The 14,705-nt window shown below is 34.7% G+C and overlaps 1 non-coding gene across 1 annotated transcript; it reads left to right on the top strand.

Annotated features, from left to right (window-relative positions):
• Positions 1-3,861: 3,861 nt before the first annotated feature.
• On the top strand, positions 3,862-3,967 carry LOC114495784. The gene has a single exon (XR_003684459.1). It is a non-coding gene; the product is annotated as a U6 spliceosomal RNA (small nuclear RNA).
• Positions 3,968-14,705: the final 10,738 nt, after the last annotated feature.

The raw sequence follows: 14,705 nt of genomic DNA, 5'->3' as shown, positions 1-14,705 counted from the left end.
GAGGAAAAAGGGAAGAGAATGAATGGAATCTATGAAAAGAGGGAAGAATTAACAAGAAAGAGAGAAAATAGCCAGTGGTATTCTGTCAGGGGCTTCCGGTTCCTCTCATTCTCTTAAACTTACACAATGTTATTGTCCATTTTATTCTCAATAAAAAAGACCAAAATAAGAAAAATATCCCCTTTCTGTATCTCAGTGGTCTGACATCAGAGGACACATGCTATGTCTAGATCAGGCAAAATTATCTGATGATGTGATTCAGTTCTAGAAACACTGAATTCACCAGGAATTTTTTAAAGGAAAATTTGAATGAGATCCTTTTGAAAACTGACCAATTTATTAAAAATGATCCAGTGAGTAGTCCAGTGATATGGCAATCACACAACTTATGGAAAATTAAAGTAAAAGAGCAAGACCCTGGCTGGGTAGACCAGTTGTTTAAAGTGTCATCCTCATATGCCAAGTTTACGGTTCAGAGCCTGGTCAGGGCAGATACAAGAATCAACCAATGAATGCATAAACAAGTGAAACAACAAATCAATGCCCCTCTGTCTCTCCCCCTTCTTCTCTCTCTAAAATAAATTTTAAAAAAAGCAAAAGAGCAATTGGCTGATGATTTCATACATACAATGGCAATCATTGAACTTGAAGTTAAATTTGTTAATTCCTTCCCTGCATGATTTACCGGACTGAGCTTGTTATTTTCCTAACAGATTGCCATAGACATAGTCTGTCAAATGTGCTTCACACTCAAGCTCCAGTTATCAGTGAGTGAAGTAAGACCTATTCATTGAGCATTTATAACGTGTTATGACAAAAAGCTACCGATTTTAGAAAATATAAATATTCAGTGAACTAGACATGGGCATGCTCCTCGGATATTATTCCAAAGGGTGATAAAACAACCAAGTGCATATAAATAATCACCAAGAACACTGAAATGAAGCACTTACAATAAAAGATAAATTTAGTTGAAGTGTTACTAGTTATACAGTCAGTTTGCAGTCAAATTAAGAAATTCCAGCCAAAGTAGTCTAGACGGATGATAATTGAGCATGTGCTTAGATACTTAAAAATCAACATAATAAAAAGTGAATGTAAGACAGAATGAAAACATTATGAAAATGAAACACATTCTACTATAAAATTCTTGACCTTGTTATGTGAACAATATCCAAAAGACAAAATTCACATGAAATTTATTTTCCAAATTAAATGACAATTGTATGATGCCAGAAATAATATAAATTGCTATAGAAATATTTTTGTCAATTGATAACTGAACAAATTTGGTAAATTGGAAAAATGCTGTCATATTCACTCATTCTTGGAAATTTGACCATTCAATCAATAAGTCATTAGAAGAATTGCTTTTTGTCAAATAGCTATTGGGTGATTGATTTTTTTGCTGTACTTGTCTGCTTTTTAGGAGAACATTACATTCTAGAGGTAGTCAGGCTTTCTTAAACTGGAAGTTCCTTCTTTGTAAGTTCTATTCCAAGTTCTCAGTTCTAGTTTATATGCATAATGACACTATGGCAGTAACTATACTCTGTGTTCATTCTTATATAATTTACAGCATCTAATCTATACCATAAAAATAAAGCAGTACTTTTCATGAGGAGTAAAACCATGCAATGTGGGGATTTTAGAAATTTATGTACATAGTTTTGTTTATAAATGCTCTTTTGGGGGAGACACCGCATACATCTCATTGATGGTGCCCAGAGTAATAAATGTCTAACAATGCATAGGACTACCACAGAAAATGAAGACACGATTCTTGCCCCTACAACACCTTTAGTATTGCCAGTCCTTCATGCAAGGTGGCGTGAGGAGACTTTATATCATTTTAATCTAGAACCAAACTATATGTTAAGTACAGTATGCGAAAAGGTAGGTTTATAGTTATTCATATGAAAAATAATGCAATAAGTAATAAATAAAAATACCAGAATAAGCTGTTTCATATATTTACAACTGTGGACCTACTTTTGCCCACCTTGTGTAGGCAAATAGTTTCTGCAATCTTAATTTATTAAATCTCTGGACAAAAACAATGGTGAAGTAATTTTAGGGAAATATACTTTGTCATTTGAAATTTTACCAAAAGAAAATGACCTTGTGGATACCAATAACACGTGGTCATGTGGCACATAACAGCATTTTCCTCTGTGAGAGACGGCATGTGTGAGAGTGGCGTACCTGCGGTCTGGGTCTGTAGCAGCCTGCAACATCTGGTTTGTGTAAGTACTCTGTAGTGTTCCCACAACCACCAAATCACCCAACAGTGTACTTATCAGAACGTATTCCTGTTGTTAAGCAGCAGACAGCTATTTCAAACAACAATCTGCTGTTGTCAGATTTACATGCACTGTATGTATCAGTATGATCTTGTCATCACTCCACTAACCATATACTTCTCTGTATTTTAAATCTGTGAGTGGATCAATGCTCTCTAAAATTTTAAAGGAAAAATGACAATCTGAATTGTATTTACTTCTATTCTATTAGGGATGATCTCTGAAAACAGGTTCTTGAAAACACTTTTTAAGCACTTATAAACCAGATAATGATCACTCTACCATAACCCTGTTTGTAGATCGATGATGCTGCAAGACTGACATTTCAAACATGAAATGTGAAGAAAAATTCAAGATGAACAAACACATCACCCCATAGTTTCATTTTCTTCAGTATTGTATAACATAAACAATATTCTTTAAAAGTTACTTAATTAACTTTGAGAATTTGTGAGAACTAGAAACAAGTTATGGAACTTGAATCAGTCACTGTAGTTTTAAATTTGGAACTTTACTGTGAGCCCATGAGGACAGTTGGTCACTTTAGGTTCACAAGTAAAAAGAGCCACACCAAACTTAAATTGGCTTTCTATTTTCTCTGAAAATGACAAAAACAAGAATGTAGTGCTCAAATAAATTGACTCTATGAAAATCTCATTAGGTTTATCAGGAGATATTTTTAACTACTTCCAATAGTATTTGACTGCCCCTATAGAGGTCCTTTTATATAACAATCAATACATGCATAGGGAATTGATACCAATTCACTTATTTCAGCCAGCCAGAAAAACAGATCAATAAATCATGACTTTCTTTACTTCTCTCGACATTAACAAAAACAATTATTCTAACAGACTAAGCCAGCAGCCAATAGTGTGATAAAACTGTTTCTGAGGTCAGAACGTTCTGAGATTGAGAGGACTCCAGAGTTCAATACTTTATTTTCAGGTACTAAATGAGAAAGTATTCTAACTTCCTTTCACTCCCATCTAAAACTAAACATCAGGCTACCATGCACACATCCATGAAGAAACATTATAGTAATTATCAGGGAAAAGAAGGTATCGGTGTCACTTGTTTCTTCTTTTAAGACACTATAACAGACACTAGTTAAGACACTATTTTAAGACACTAGTAACAGAATTCCTAATATCTCTATGTCTAAAATCTAGATAAATGAATACATTTTAACAACCAGCCATAATTAATTTTCACAGCTTATATATCAACCATAAGAATCTTGAATTTTTTTCCTGAAGTAGAAGGTACTACAAATAAATGTAATATAGCTTGGTTTCAACAAATGTTTAACCATGTTAAGAAAACCATTTTATTTCTCTGAGTCTCACTTTCTATAAAATTAACAGGTGATGTTTGCTTAAATGATCTTATTCTTTCTCCCCTTAATAACTATGGATCTCTGTACAGAATGAAATTCGTTATTGTACGTTATTGTACAATTTGGTTGATTCTTGATCAGTTCTATCAAATTTCTAGATTAAATAAATTGATATTTGTTTCTTCTTTTTCAGAGGAAGACAGGTAAAATGGCTATCAGGCACATATAGACAGCACATTTACTAAAATTGGAATGATACAGAAAAGATTAGCATGACCCCTGTGCAAGAAATAACACAGAAATTTGTGAAGTGTTCCAAATTTTGAGAAAAAAAATAAGATGACCAAATTGGCCAGAGAGACAAAACTTCAACAGATAATTAACATAAAACATATTAGAAACAAAATTTTATATGACTTTTACATCAAAACCATAATTGAAAGTATCATACTCATAATTAATGATGAATTTCTAAGTATGTATAAGGAATATACAGACGACAAAACTGATTTTCAGAAGGGCTAGAGGTTTCCTATACAGGTCCAATACGCATTAAAAGTGTGATGTGTTTAAAAGAGCAAACACAGGCTTAAGGTGCACTTGTGAATAAGCAATAGCTGCACTAATGTAAACAATAGAACCTTTATTTGCTGTTCTAAAGAGATAATTTCCAAAGAGTGTTTATCTTACAGTGTCAGATTTAGGAACTTAAGAGAGTGGGAGGACATTAAAAGAATTGGAGTAGCAGATGATAAATGTTTATAAGAAATACAGACATGGTTATGGATTTTAGCTCAACTTCATGCCAGACTTTTATTTGTTCACATTTCCTTTAATGAAGTACATTACTTTTGTGAAGTAGCTATTAACAGTTTTCAAGGTTAAATGCTGTAACATCCGTTAGTAATGTTTAAAAAGTTATGTAAGCAAAATATGGGTTAGAAGACCAGTGAGATTCTTCCAAATCTGGATCTATGCAAGCGGAGACTGAAGACAATGTGTATGAATCTAAAATAACGAAAGTATTGTAAAGTGCAAAAAATGCATTTTTAATGCAGTATCCAGGCCACTTGTGAATATGGACTAAGTTAGACCACAATGTACTTACTGAACTCATACAGGTATGTGGCCTAGTTTACCACCTTTGCTCTACTCATTCATGGATCATATTTAGCTAAAGTGAGAATAGCTGTAGCTCTCTTATTCATTGGTCAAGAGTATCATCCTTTTCTGCAGTTTACCATGTCATTAGAGATGAAAAAATAAACGTTCTATTATTCTCCAGCTCTAGATGCCTTTCCAGCATTTTCCCTGACTCAGAGTAATGTGTGTAACCCCAGACATCTAGAGGGAAAAACGGGAAGATTTATTTAAATACTCACAGAAAGGCCTTGGTTTGTTTTTTTCCATTTTAGGATTGGAATTTTACAGGATATTTATTTCTCTCTGCTTCTGCTTGAATATTTTCCTCGTGTTAAAAATATGCTAAGTTATTTGCTTAAGTTCCCAATTGTGAGAAGAAGGTTATATAGATGCATACGTGACTTATTTATAATTAGAAATAGTCTCTTATGGTTTAGTCTCTCTTGCGACCACTGACATAATAAAACAAGTCCTTACAGGAATGTTGTGATGCTGACCATGTTTCCAAATGACCTATCAAATAATGTCCCTGATTATCTCTGTGGCAATCATTTCAATAAAAACATATTTTGATTAAAAGATGCACATCAAAAATGTACATTCTGCTAAGTGAAATCAGCTAGGTGGTGAAAGACAAATACCATATGATCTCACCTATAAATGGAGTCTAATCAACAAAACACACAAGCAAGCAAAATGTAACTAGAGACATTGAAATTAAGAACAAACAGACAGTAACCAGAGGGGAGGTGAGAGGGGATAATGAGGGGAAACAGGTAAAGGGTTTTCAGGAACAACTACAAAGGACACATGGACAAAACCAGGGGATTGTGGAATCAGGGAAGAGAGGTGGGGATGGCTGGGGTTGGGGTGGGGGGGAGCAAGGAGCGGGGAAAAACAGAAAACTACTTGAACAACAATAAAATGTTTTAAAAGTGTATTTATTTTGGTTGATATTTTACATATGAAAATAGCCTAGGCATTTTTTATTTCTCTGATTTAGATTCCTTACTAAATTCACACTAAGCAAATAATTGGTTAAGTGCAAAGTAATATTATTAGAGGAACTGTTTCAAGAATGTCTGTGAAATTGCATTTCAATACCCATTAGGTATGGTTCTTTTTCTCTATAAACCTTTTTCCATTACTGAAGGTGCAATTCTGTATCATTAAACAAAGGACATATTTAAAATAAGCTTGATTTTCAGTCACTGAGCTACAGCTAGCTCAAATAAATACCAATTCCAATAAAGAGAAGTGAACTCTTCAGCTTGACCCCCTGACAATTTAAATTATTTTCCTCTTATTGCGGAAGTTTTATTAGGGGACACAATACTGGATGATTTTCAAATGATTTGGGGAATCTGGGTGGCTGACCAGAAATTGTTAGGGAGGGGGGAAAGGACTGGCTTCCCAGAGGTAGAAGGGGTGGGAAGGACAGTTACTTTGGAAACCCTTTCCCTGATGTCTACATGTGAGGAACATAAGCAAAAGCAGGGAAGGCTGCGTTGCTGTGGAAGGTAACCTGATACAGAGTCACCACCCTAGCAACCCAATACAGAGGGACCTTGCCTCAGGGACCTGGGCATGGGCCCATCTCCGGAGAGATTCTCTCAACTAACAAGAGCTTAGATGGTGGCTAGGGAGCAGATGACCCCAAAGTGGCTCCAGGGAGAACCCAGTTCATCAATCCTCTAAGCAGTTTTGTTTGAATACGTGCATTCGGAAGCAAGTGGTGCAACCCCATTGCAATACAGACTTATGGACCTATCACAGTCATCTCAAAGAAGCAATGAGTTTTTAATTATCTGATACCATAATTGCATATGTAGATTACAAGTTCACATAGAGGGAGCAGGGAAGGGAACCATTACATTCAGTAATTGTAAAGCATTCACACTTGACGAGATGGTCTTCCCATGGCTCTTTGCTCCAAGACTCACTATGATGGCTAATGTCAGCTGAATTGAGAAGTGTGAGTTAAAGTCAGACAAGATTTTTCAGAATACATTCCTAGTGGCACAGGGGTCCTGGAGGGCTGATAGATTCCACAATGCACACAGGGAATCAGATTTACCCAATTTAATATGACCTACCCTCAACTGGATAAATTGTAATTTCTTAGGGAAATGTTCTTTGACGTATATCTAAGAGAAAGGTAGTAACTACCTGTAGAATCTAGCTTCAAAAAAGCCTGGGTAGGGTACACGGTATCTTTCTCAGATTTGAAGAGACATCAGTGATGGACTCGGTTGAGTAATTCAAATGTTTTTATCCATGTGCCCAGTTCTCTACCTGAAATAGCCAAAGGAAACATTGTCTGGGAAAGAAAATTGCATAATTTTTAAAACTCATACAAAATATGATGTAGTATTAAAAGCTATAGATATTTTCAGATTCTTAGATGCCCATCTAAGAAGGCCTTTAAAATGAGTTGAAAACATTATAGAATTATTTTAAGAATGGGCCATCTCTGTAAAATGGTGTGAAGAAAAACATGGGAAACAATTACCCTGAAAGGTTACATGAGGCTGTATCAATGTCTTAGTGAGCTGCTGCTTGCTTACAAGCAGTTGAGTAAACATTTGGTAATATAGATCTGCATATTAATTACTGAACACAAAGCAAGAGCAAAGCTCGAGATGTGCATGTTGGTGCTGGAAACAGCAAGCCGGAGAGAGAAGGGAGCTATCACCAAGGCCAGCATGTTGGAACTCCTCACCACCCACCCCACCGGAGAAAATGTCAACAGAAGCTGCCTTTTGCTTTATGCAATAAAAATCCTGTAGACTTCCAATGGTAATAGGCTTAGGCACCAATTCTATGGGAGGGTGGGCAGAAGGTGGGAGCTCCATTCTTAGGCTGTCCTCCCCCAATAGTTAGGGAAAGAAGATTTTTTTAAAAAACTGCATAAGGTTGCTCTACTTTGGGAGTTGTAGGCGAGTCAGATGAGGATTTTTCAACTAAAGAGAGAGAGAACCAAGGGGAAAATAAACTGGGCGTGAAAAGTAAGCTAGAATTTCTGTTCCTCCACGTGGCTTGGTTTTATGATTTTCTTGGTCATAGTTCACAGAGAAGTGTGTGTGTTCTTCATCAGAGTTTAAAGGGCCAGGGCCAGAGGGATGACTTTCAACTTCAAAAACTTAAGTCTAGCCTTGAATTTTATAAAATTACAAAAATGTCCAATGGTTATCTTCTGAAAATCCCACTTCTACCTTCAAAACACACATTTATAACCTCAGGTAAAAAAGTTCTTACCAGAACCTGGGGTAAAACCCCCCACCACAGAAGGTACCGGGATCTGAGAGGGTGGAGGTGTTGTAAAGGGTCTTCTCCCACCCAGAAGAACAGAGAATAAGTTAAAGGCACATTTTTTTTAATTTAAAAATGCAGCCCTGTGCATTAGTTAAGTCAATGCTACTTGTAGTCACAGCTAAACCCCCAAATTCTAGTGGTTTAAAACAGATGAACACATTTCTTGCTCTAACAAAGTCCAACATTTATAGTTATGTCCTAGCAGTGGTTCATATCAGATCAAAAGTGTCAACTAATAAAGTTTCAGACTTGTGTGAAGCCAATTATGAATCACAGTCACTATTAAATGATAAATTCTATACTTATAACTGAATATATTATATTAAAAACAAGGCAACTAATGATAAAAACCCATTCCATTGTAACACTTTTACTACATTTTACTATTATCTATTTTCTAGATGTTAACTTTTATAATACCCATCTGCTAAAGATTGTATCATTTGGAGTGGTTTGCACATTTCATCCTAACTCTTCCCAACTCTGCATTTAGTGTTGAGACCTACAAGCTCAGCATGCACATGGTCGATGTAAAAGTTTTTAGAATCACACATTTACCAAATATTTGTCACCTCACAATATGGAACTCCATCTTTCTCTCCTCCAATGTCACGTTGTGTGTAACCTACACCCCAATAATTAGGTAACTATGATAACAAGTTTGAGTTAGCAATGCCACATTCTTTTTGGTTCCCATAGTACTTGGAATAACACTAGCTATAGTAATATATGCACCACAAAACATCAGTGCCTTCATACAGTAGAACTTTAGCTCCTGCTCACATAAGTTCACAAGTTGGCACTACTAATCAATGAGCTGTTCTCCCTCACATGACTCTTTTCATCTTAGGGCGCAAGTATCTTTGAAACTTGGTTTCCAGATGTTCCCCAGGGATCATTTTCCAATATACCCACACAGAGTGAAATAAAAGCTGAGGTGATTATAGGCAAAGCATCTATGCTCCTGGCCTAAGGATGTCACACACCAGTTTTGCCATCTTTCTCTTGACTAGAACTCAGTGCCCAAGGCAATGTGGGGAGATTTCAGTTAGAGAATACAATGTAAGTGTAATTTTTCTTCCAAATCTTATATTTTTAAATATTTGAAAAAGGTTATTCTATCTTTATCTATATTTCACACTAAGCAATTACATTATTGTTATTTCAGCTTAAAGCCTCCTTTTTCATTACATGTTTTGCAACTAATGTTGTCTCTTTCTTAACCTTTATCTCTACACCATCTTTATCAGTAATGAGTTTTATTCTAACTCATACAGTTATATTAGCTTGTGCTATTTCTAGGTTTGTATTTTAATCAGTGATGTTCCATCATAAGTACTTCAAGTGATTCCAGTTGTCCACAGAAATGATTGCATATGTAATATTTCATTGGTTTTTACCACTGTCAGTTAACCATAATTTTAACTAACCATACCCTCTTACTTACAAAGTACAAGAAAATAATTTTTCCTTAATCTTTAGTAACATCACCATCAACATAGTAGATTATAAATAACAATATATTTAAAGATAGCGATGACTTCCTGATTTAATGCTTGATTCAATTTCCTCTCAAGACCCAGGAGGGAGTTATTTAAGAGATTCCAATTAGGAATGATTTGAATTAATTGGAGCAATATAATGTACACACTGCACTGCATTCTCAATTAAGTTTAAAAAGAGAAGATATTCTGCTGACAGCATGTCTTTATTGGGCTAATAGTCATTATTTACGTATCATCAATTCTTTATCTAATGTCAAGTATTTTGTGTCTTCTAAACACAAATATGCATTACTGAGAAACAAAAGTACCAATAAATAATAGATTGGTTTAGTAAACAGGAAAACATAAACCAGAATATATAGCATAAATTGTTGAATCATCCAGTATACCCAAACCTTCATCTCTCCATGTATGTAAGTATATGAACAGGATATATGTAAATAAGGTGTCAACACTATGTGTGAATTTGGTGACCCCCTGGAGCCCACTCTGCCTAGGATAGAAATCCAAATTTATTGAGTCTTAATTGCTCTGTTTAATAATGCAGGTAAATGTATTATGGAACTTGCAGATTCTTACTGTGCTTAGAATATCCATAAAATAAAATTATTCTTAGGGAAAAAAGCTTTTATTAAGACATTTTAGAATGGTATTCTTTTAGTAATATACTCACTTGTTCTGCATCTGAAAATATTAGCTTCAAACTGTTGCAATATTGTTACAAGAACATTTTTATTGTGTTTAGGACCATGTTTGCTGTATACTCTCCTTCCTCTGGTGTTTTAGGTAATATGAATAAACTTATGGTTTGCATTGAGAACACCCAGACTAAATTTTTTGAATCCTAATTCTGCTCATTATATCTGTGGCACATTGAATAGGCCATTTAGCTCATGAAATTCTCATTTTACTTCTTTGTAAAGTTAATATCTCTGTAATCAAGTGATGGTTGTTGCCAGGAGGGTGAGATGGAGGGAGGGAGGCAGAGAGAGAGAGAGAGAGATTTTTTTTTTTTGGTTTATGGACCAACAGAAATTCTTTCATGAGATGTTATTTGAACGAAAGCCAGTATCATACGTAAGTGATAGAACACTTTAATAAGATACTGTGGATTCATGCAAATGTTTTAATCAAACAATTTAATTTGGTAATTTGTGCCTAGTGCATATATATAGAATTAAACTAGTCCCTCTTCCACATGACCTAACTGATTAAAATTAATTCAAAATTCTAGCTGATATCTACAAAATGTTAATAAAATTAATCAAGAAGGGGAAGGGTCATCAAGGAACATGTATGAAGGACCCATGGGCAAAGCTGAAGAGGGGAAGGATGGAGGGTGGGAGGTGGGGGTGGTGGGGGAAAGTGGTGGAGGGAAAATGGAGACAACTGTACTTGAACAACAATAAAAGAAAATAATTCCCTTCAAAATGTTTGCTTTTAAAATTTTTTTAAATATACCTCAGGGGGCAAATTATCAGTTTCACTGATTCACCTCATCAATTCACCAGTTGACCAATTGAGGCTGTCAGTTGTGCAGACCCAGCCTTAATTGAAGCTGAGAACAAAGTCTTATTCCTAAGAGCCATTGAAGCCTTCCTGTATCCCAGAAGCTATTAGAGTTTCATTATAAGTAGTTTTGTGAGGCAAGTACCCAGACTAATGAAGTCTAATTTCTTAGGATTAAAAAAGAGAAGCTGTAAGATATGGCTGATGTTAGATAAAAAGATTCTGAATACAGTACATTTATTCTGTTAAATTAGTCGTGAACACAGGAGGACATGGTTGTGGGCCAGGAGAGCCAACTGCAGTGTCTTCATGTGAGAGCTGGGGGTGGGATTCCAAAGTCCATTCTGTATTCATGAAGTCTTTTAGGGAAAAACTCTGTGGGTACTCCAATTTCAAGATAAAATTAAACTAATATGCAGGTCAAAACTTGTCAACCAAGACACTTGAAGAAAATATTCAATTATCACTAATAAGAATTCACTCAATATTCTCAACCAAAAAAAAACATGACAGGAAAATGCTATTGGTAGCTTGGCCACCATTGCATGTATTTTGATCAAATGAGCAATATATGTGTATAATATAGACACCTACATTCTAAAGCAAAAAGTCATACTTGCAAATTTACAATATCAGGAAATATCACAAGAAAATCAATTGTCAATTTCCTAGAAATATCAGTTGTTTCAGAGGCTGTCCTACATTATAATCAATCTTCAAAAGCACATTATTGCTATTATAAACCATTAAAGGTGGTTTATAACCAGGAAAAAAATCCTTTAAGGCCTCTCAGTGCTACAATTCACAAGCCATTGCTACAATTCACAACTCGTTTGTTAGATTCCTAACCACCCTCAGCTTTGCCTTGGGCCATTAACTAACAAACCAATCATTAACTGGTAGTAATGACCATTTTTCCCAGGGATTATTGCTTAATTGAACTCTTGTGAAGGACCCATTATTTTCTGAGATGTCAAAATAACTATGTATTACTACATTTTCCTGTAATATGAGCACCCCATGAAATAAACAATACGAGTGCCAGAGAATTAAATTGGTCACTGTATACTCTATTTAAAATACATTAGTTTAATGAACAATTTTGATGTTTCAGAGGAACTTTCTAATTTTTTCATTCTCCTGAGCATATCCATCATGTGTATTAGATGCAGAATTAATGTGTATTTCTCTTCAGTAATATACAAAATGTCGAGACATTTATATTAGTAAACTGTGTTATATATTCATCTGGGTAAGGCACATTTGATTATTAGCATTCTGCTCCTGAGAAACAAGGCAAGGTTGCTTGTCTGTTGCCATGGAAATAAATTAGGAAGGATAACCTGCCTACTTATCAATTTTTATTAATGCAATCAGCCTACCTGCTTAACCCATAAGCAACTATAACACATTTAAACTAAGTCAATAAAGCCCTGTAACTCTAGGGGTGCCAGTTAAAGTAAATAGGATAGAAAATTGCTGAAATAAAAAGTCTGAGTTATGTGTCATAGTTCTGATGTACCCCATCAATATTGCAGCATAAAGAATGTAGCCATTTGAGAGATCTTTGAGGGTAGAATTACCATCAACTAATATTTATTGAGAGAAGGAGAGGCAACTAAGAAGTCAAGAGGAATATGATAAAAGACAATTGCCCTCCTACTGTGTTGAAACTGTGTATAGATGTGTTGACATTTGAAACTAAGGAATTTCAATCCAAAGCCCTACAAATAAAGGTGAACAATATAGAATATATTTGATTGAACATAAAAAGGCAAGCTCTAGAAGCTCATAATTTGTTATTATTTAAACTTTACTAAGATAAAGTTCACCTTTCTGTGATCTAAGAAGAAATAAACCTTATTAAGCCAATCAATAGCAAGTTACAAGGTCAAAAAGATAGTTAGCCAGGAAAATACACTCATTTCTGAGGACTCCAGACACGTTTATTTTTTACAGCAGGTCCAAAAGGCTTAAAAATAATTGACATTTTCTAACTCTAATTCAGACTGGCTTAATCCTCAATGTGTATAAATTACTGTGATTTTATAAGATATAGTCTACCGAGAAAATGAACAGCACGTAAACATACACTTATTTTCCAAAATGAAAAATGGTCATTTGAGCAGCAGTATTGAGCACCTAAAAAGGTTAAGGAAACTTCCTCAAAAAATCTAATATTTGAAAAATTATGTTTCATTTATTTTATTGTAGAGCGAATAATTGGTATAACAGTATCCCTCTTAAAATGTTAAGTATATGGTACATTTTAGTTGATTATAGATAAAATGTTGTACAGCAGATCTCGGGAGCTGTTCATTTGCTTAATTAAAACTTCATGCTCATTTAGTAGTAACTCCTCATATTCTCCACTCCATAGTCCTTTGCAACCACCACATTTTTTGTATTTTTATCTTCAATTATGTTTGATTGCTCAGATTTCAATATTCAAAAAAGCTGTATTTTAATGACTAATCATTGTGGCACTCATACTGGCAACAGATTAATAGTAAAAATAATAGAATTAAACCAAGTAACTTATTCTTATTTGCCCCTTCCTCCCCCCAAAACTTGTTTGTCACAATTCATAGTTAGTAGCATCATAATGTCTCACAGATGTTAAATAAAATAATAAAACAAAACTGTCATTTTTATCTTTACACTTGAAAGAAGGAGCTTATCTATTACAAGATCATCCCTTCTATCTATCCCTATTTACCCAATCAGACCTTTGTTTAAAGGTAGCTAAAACATCCCTGATCTTGAAAGAATAATATGGGGAGACAGTTAAAACATGTTTATTATGTGAAACAGTTCAAGGTGAAGCCTTAAACATACATTGTCTCATTTAGCACCAAGATAAAATACTGAAGATAAATGTTTGTATTAAATTTTAAGGTCAGAAACTGAGTCCTGAGAGGATGACATGCAAAAATCTACAAATGGTTAATGACAAAATAAAACTAGAATTTAAGTTGGTATCCCTGTGTTAGATATTTGAACATGTAAGTTCCTTTTCCTAACTACTTTCATAGAAAATGTGTAATTATAGTGGTGACAGATATTTGGTGAAAAAAGAAGAAAAATATGTAGATATTGTATGTGTGATATTATGTGTGATAGTAGAAGCTTCGTGGGTAAAAAAAATATATATTGTAAATAGGGTTTCTTCCAAAAGAAAAGTATAAAGACCTGGGGGTAAATCCTTCCCATCGACATGTCAATAACAATCAAGACTCAACTATAAGGGCAGCCCATGTGGAAGGCAGACCTGAAAAACTTGAGTGATTGGGGATGCTATGCCACTGGACTGTACAGGACACTTACTATATTAAGCCACTCTATCAAGCCTCAGAGACATAGTAGTTCTACCTAATATACAGAAATAAACATAGGGAGGCAGCCAAAGTGAGGAAATAAAGAAACACATCCCAAATGAAAAACAGAACAAAACTCCAAAAAAAAAATAAACAAAATGGAGACAAGCAATCTACTAGGATGAAGAGTTAAAAATAATGGTTATAAGAAATGCTCAATGAACTCAATGAGAAGAGCAGGGACTTCCAGCCAAGATGGAGGCATAAGTAGATA

This window comes from Phyllostomus discolor, chromosome 4 (assembly GCF_004126475.2).
Source record: "Phyllostomus discolor isolate MPI-MPIP mPhyDis1 chromosome 4, mPhyDis1.pri.v3, whole genome shotgun sequence".
NCBI lineage: Eukaryota > Metazoa > Chordata > Mammalia > Chiroptera > Phyllostomidae > Phyllostomus > Phyllostomus discolor.
The sequence above is the reverse complement of the archived record's forward strand: the minus strand, read 5'-3'. Positions and strand labels throughout refer to the sequence as shown.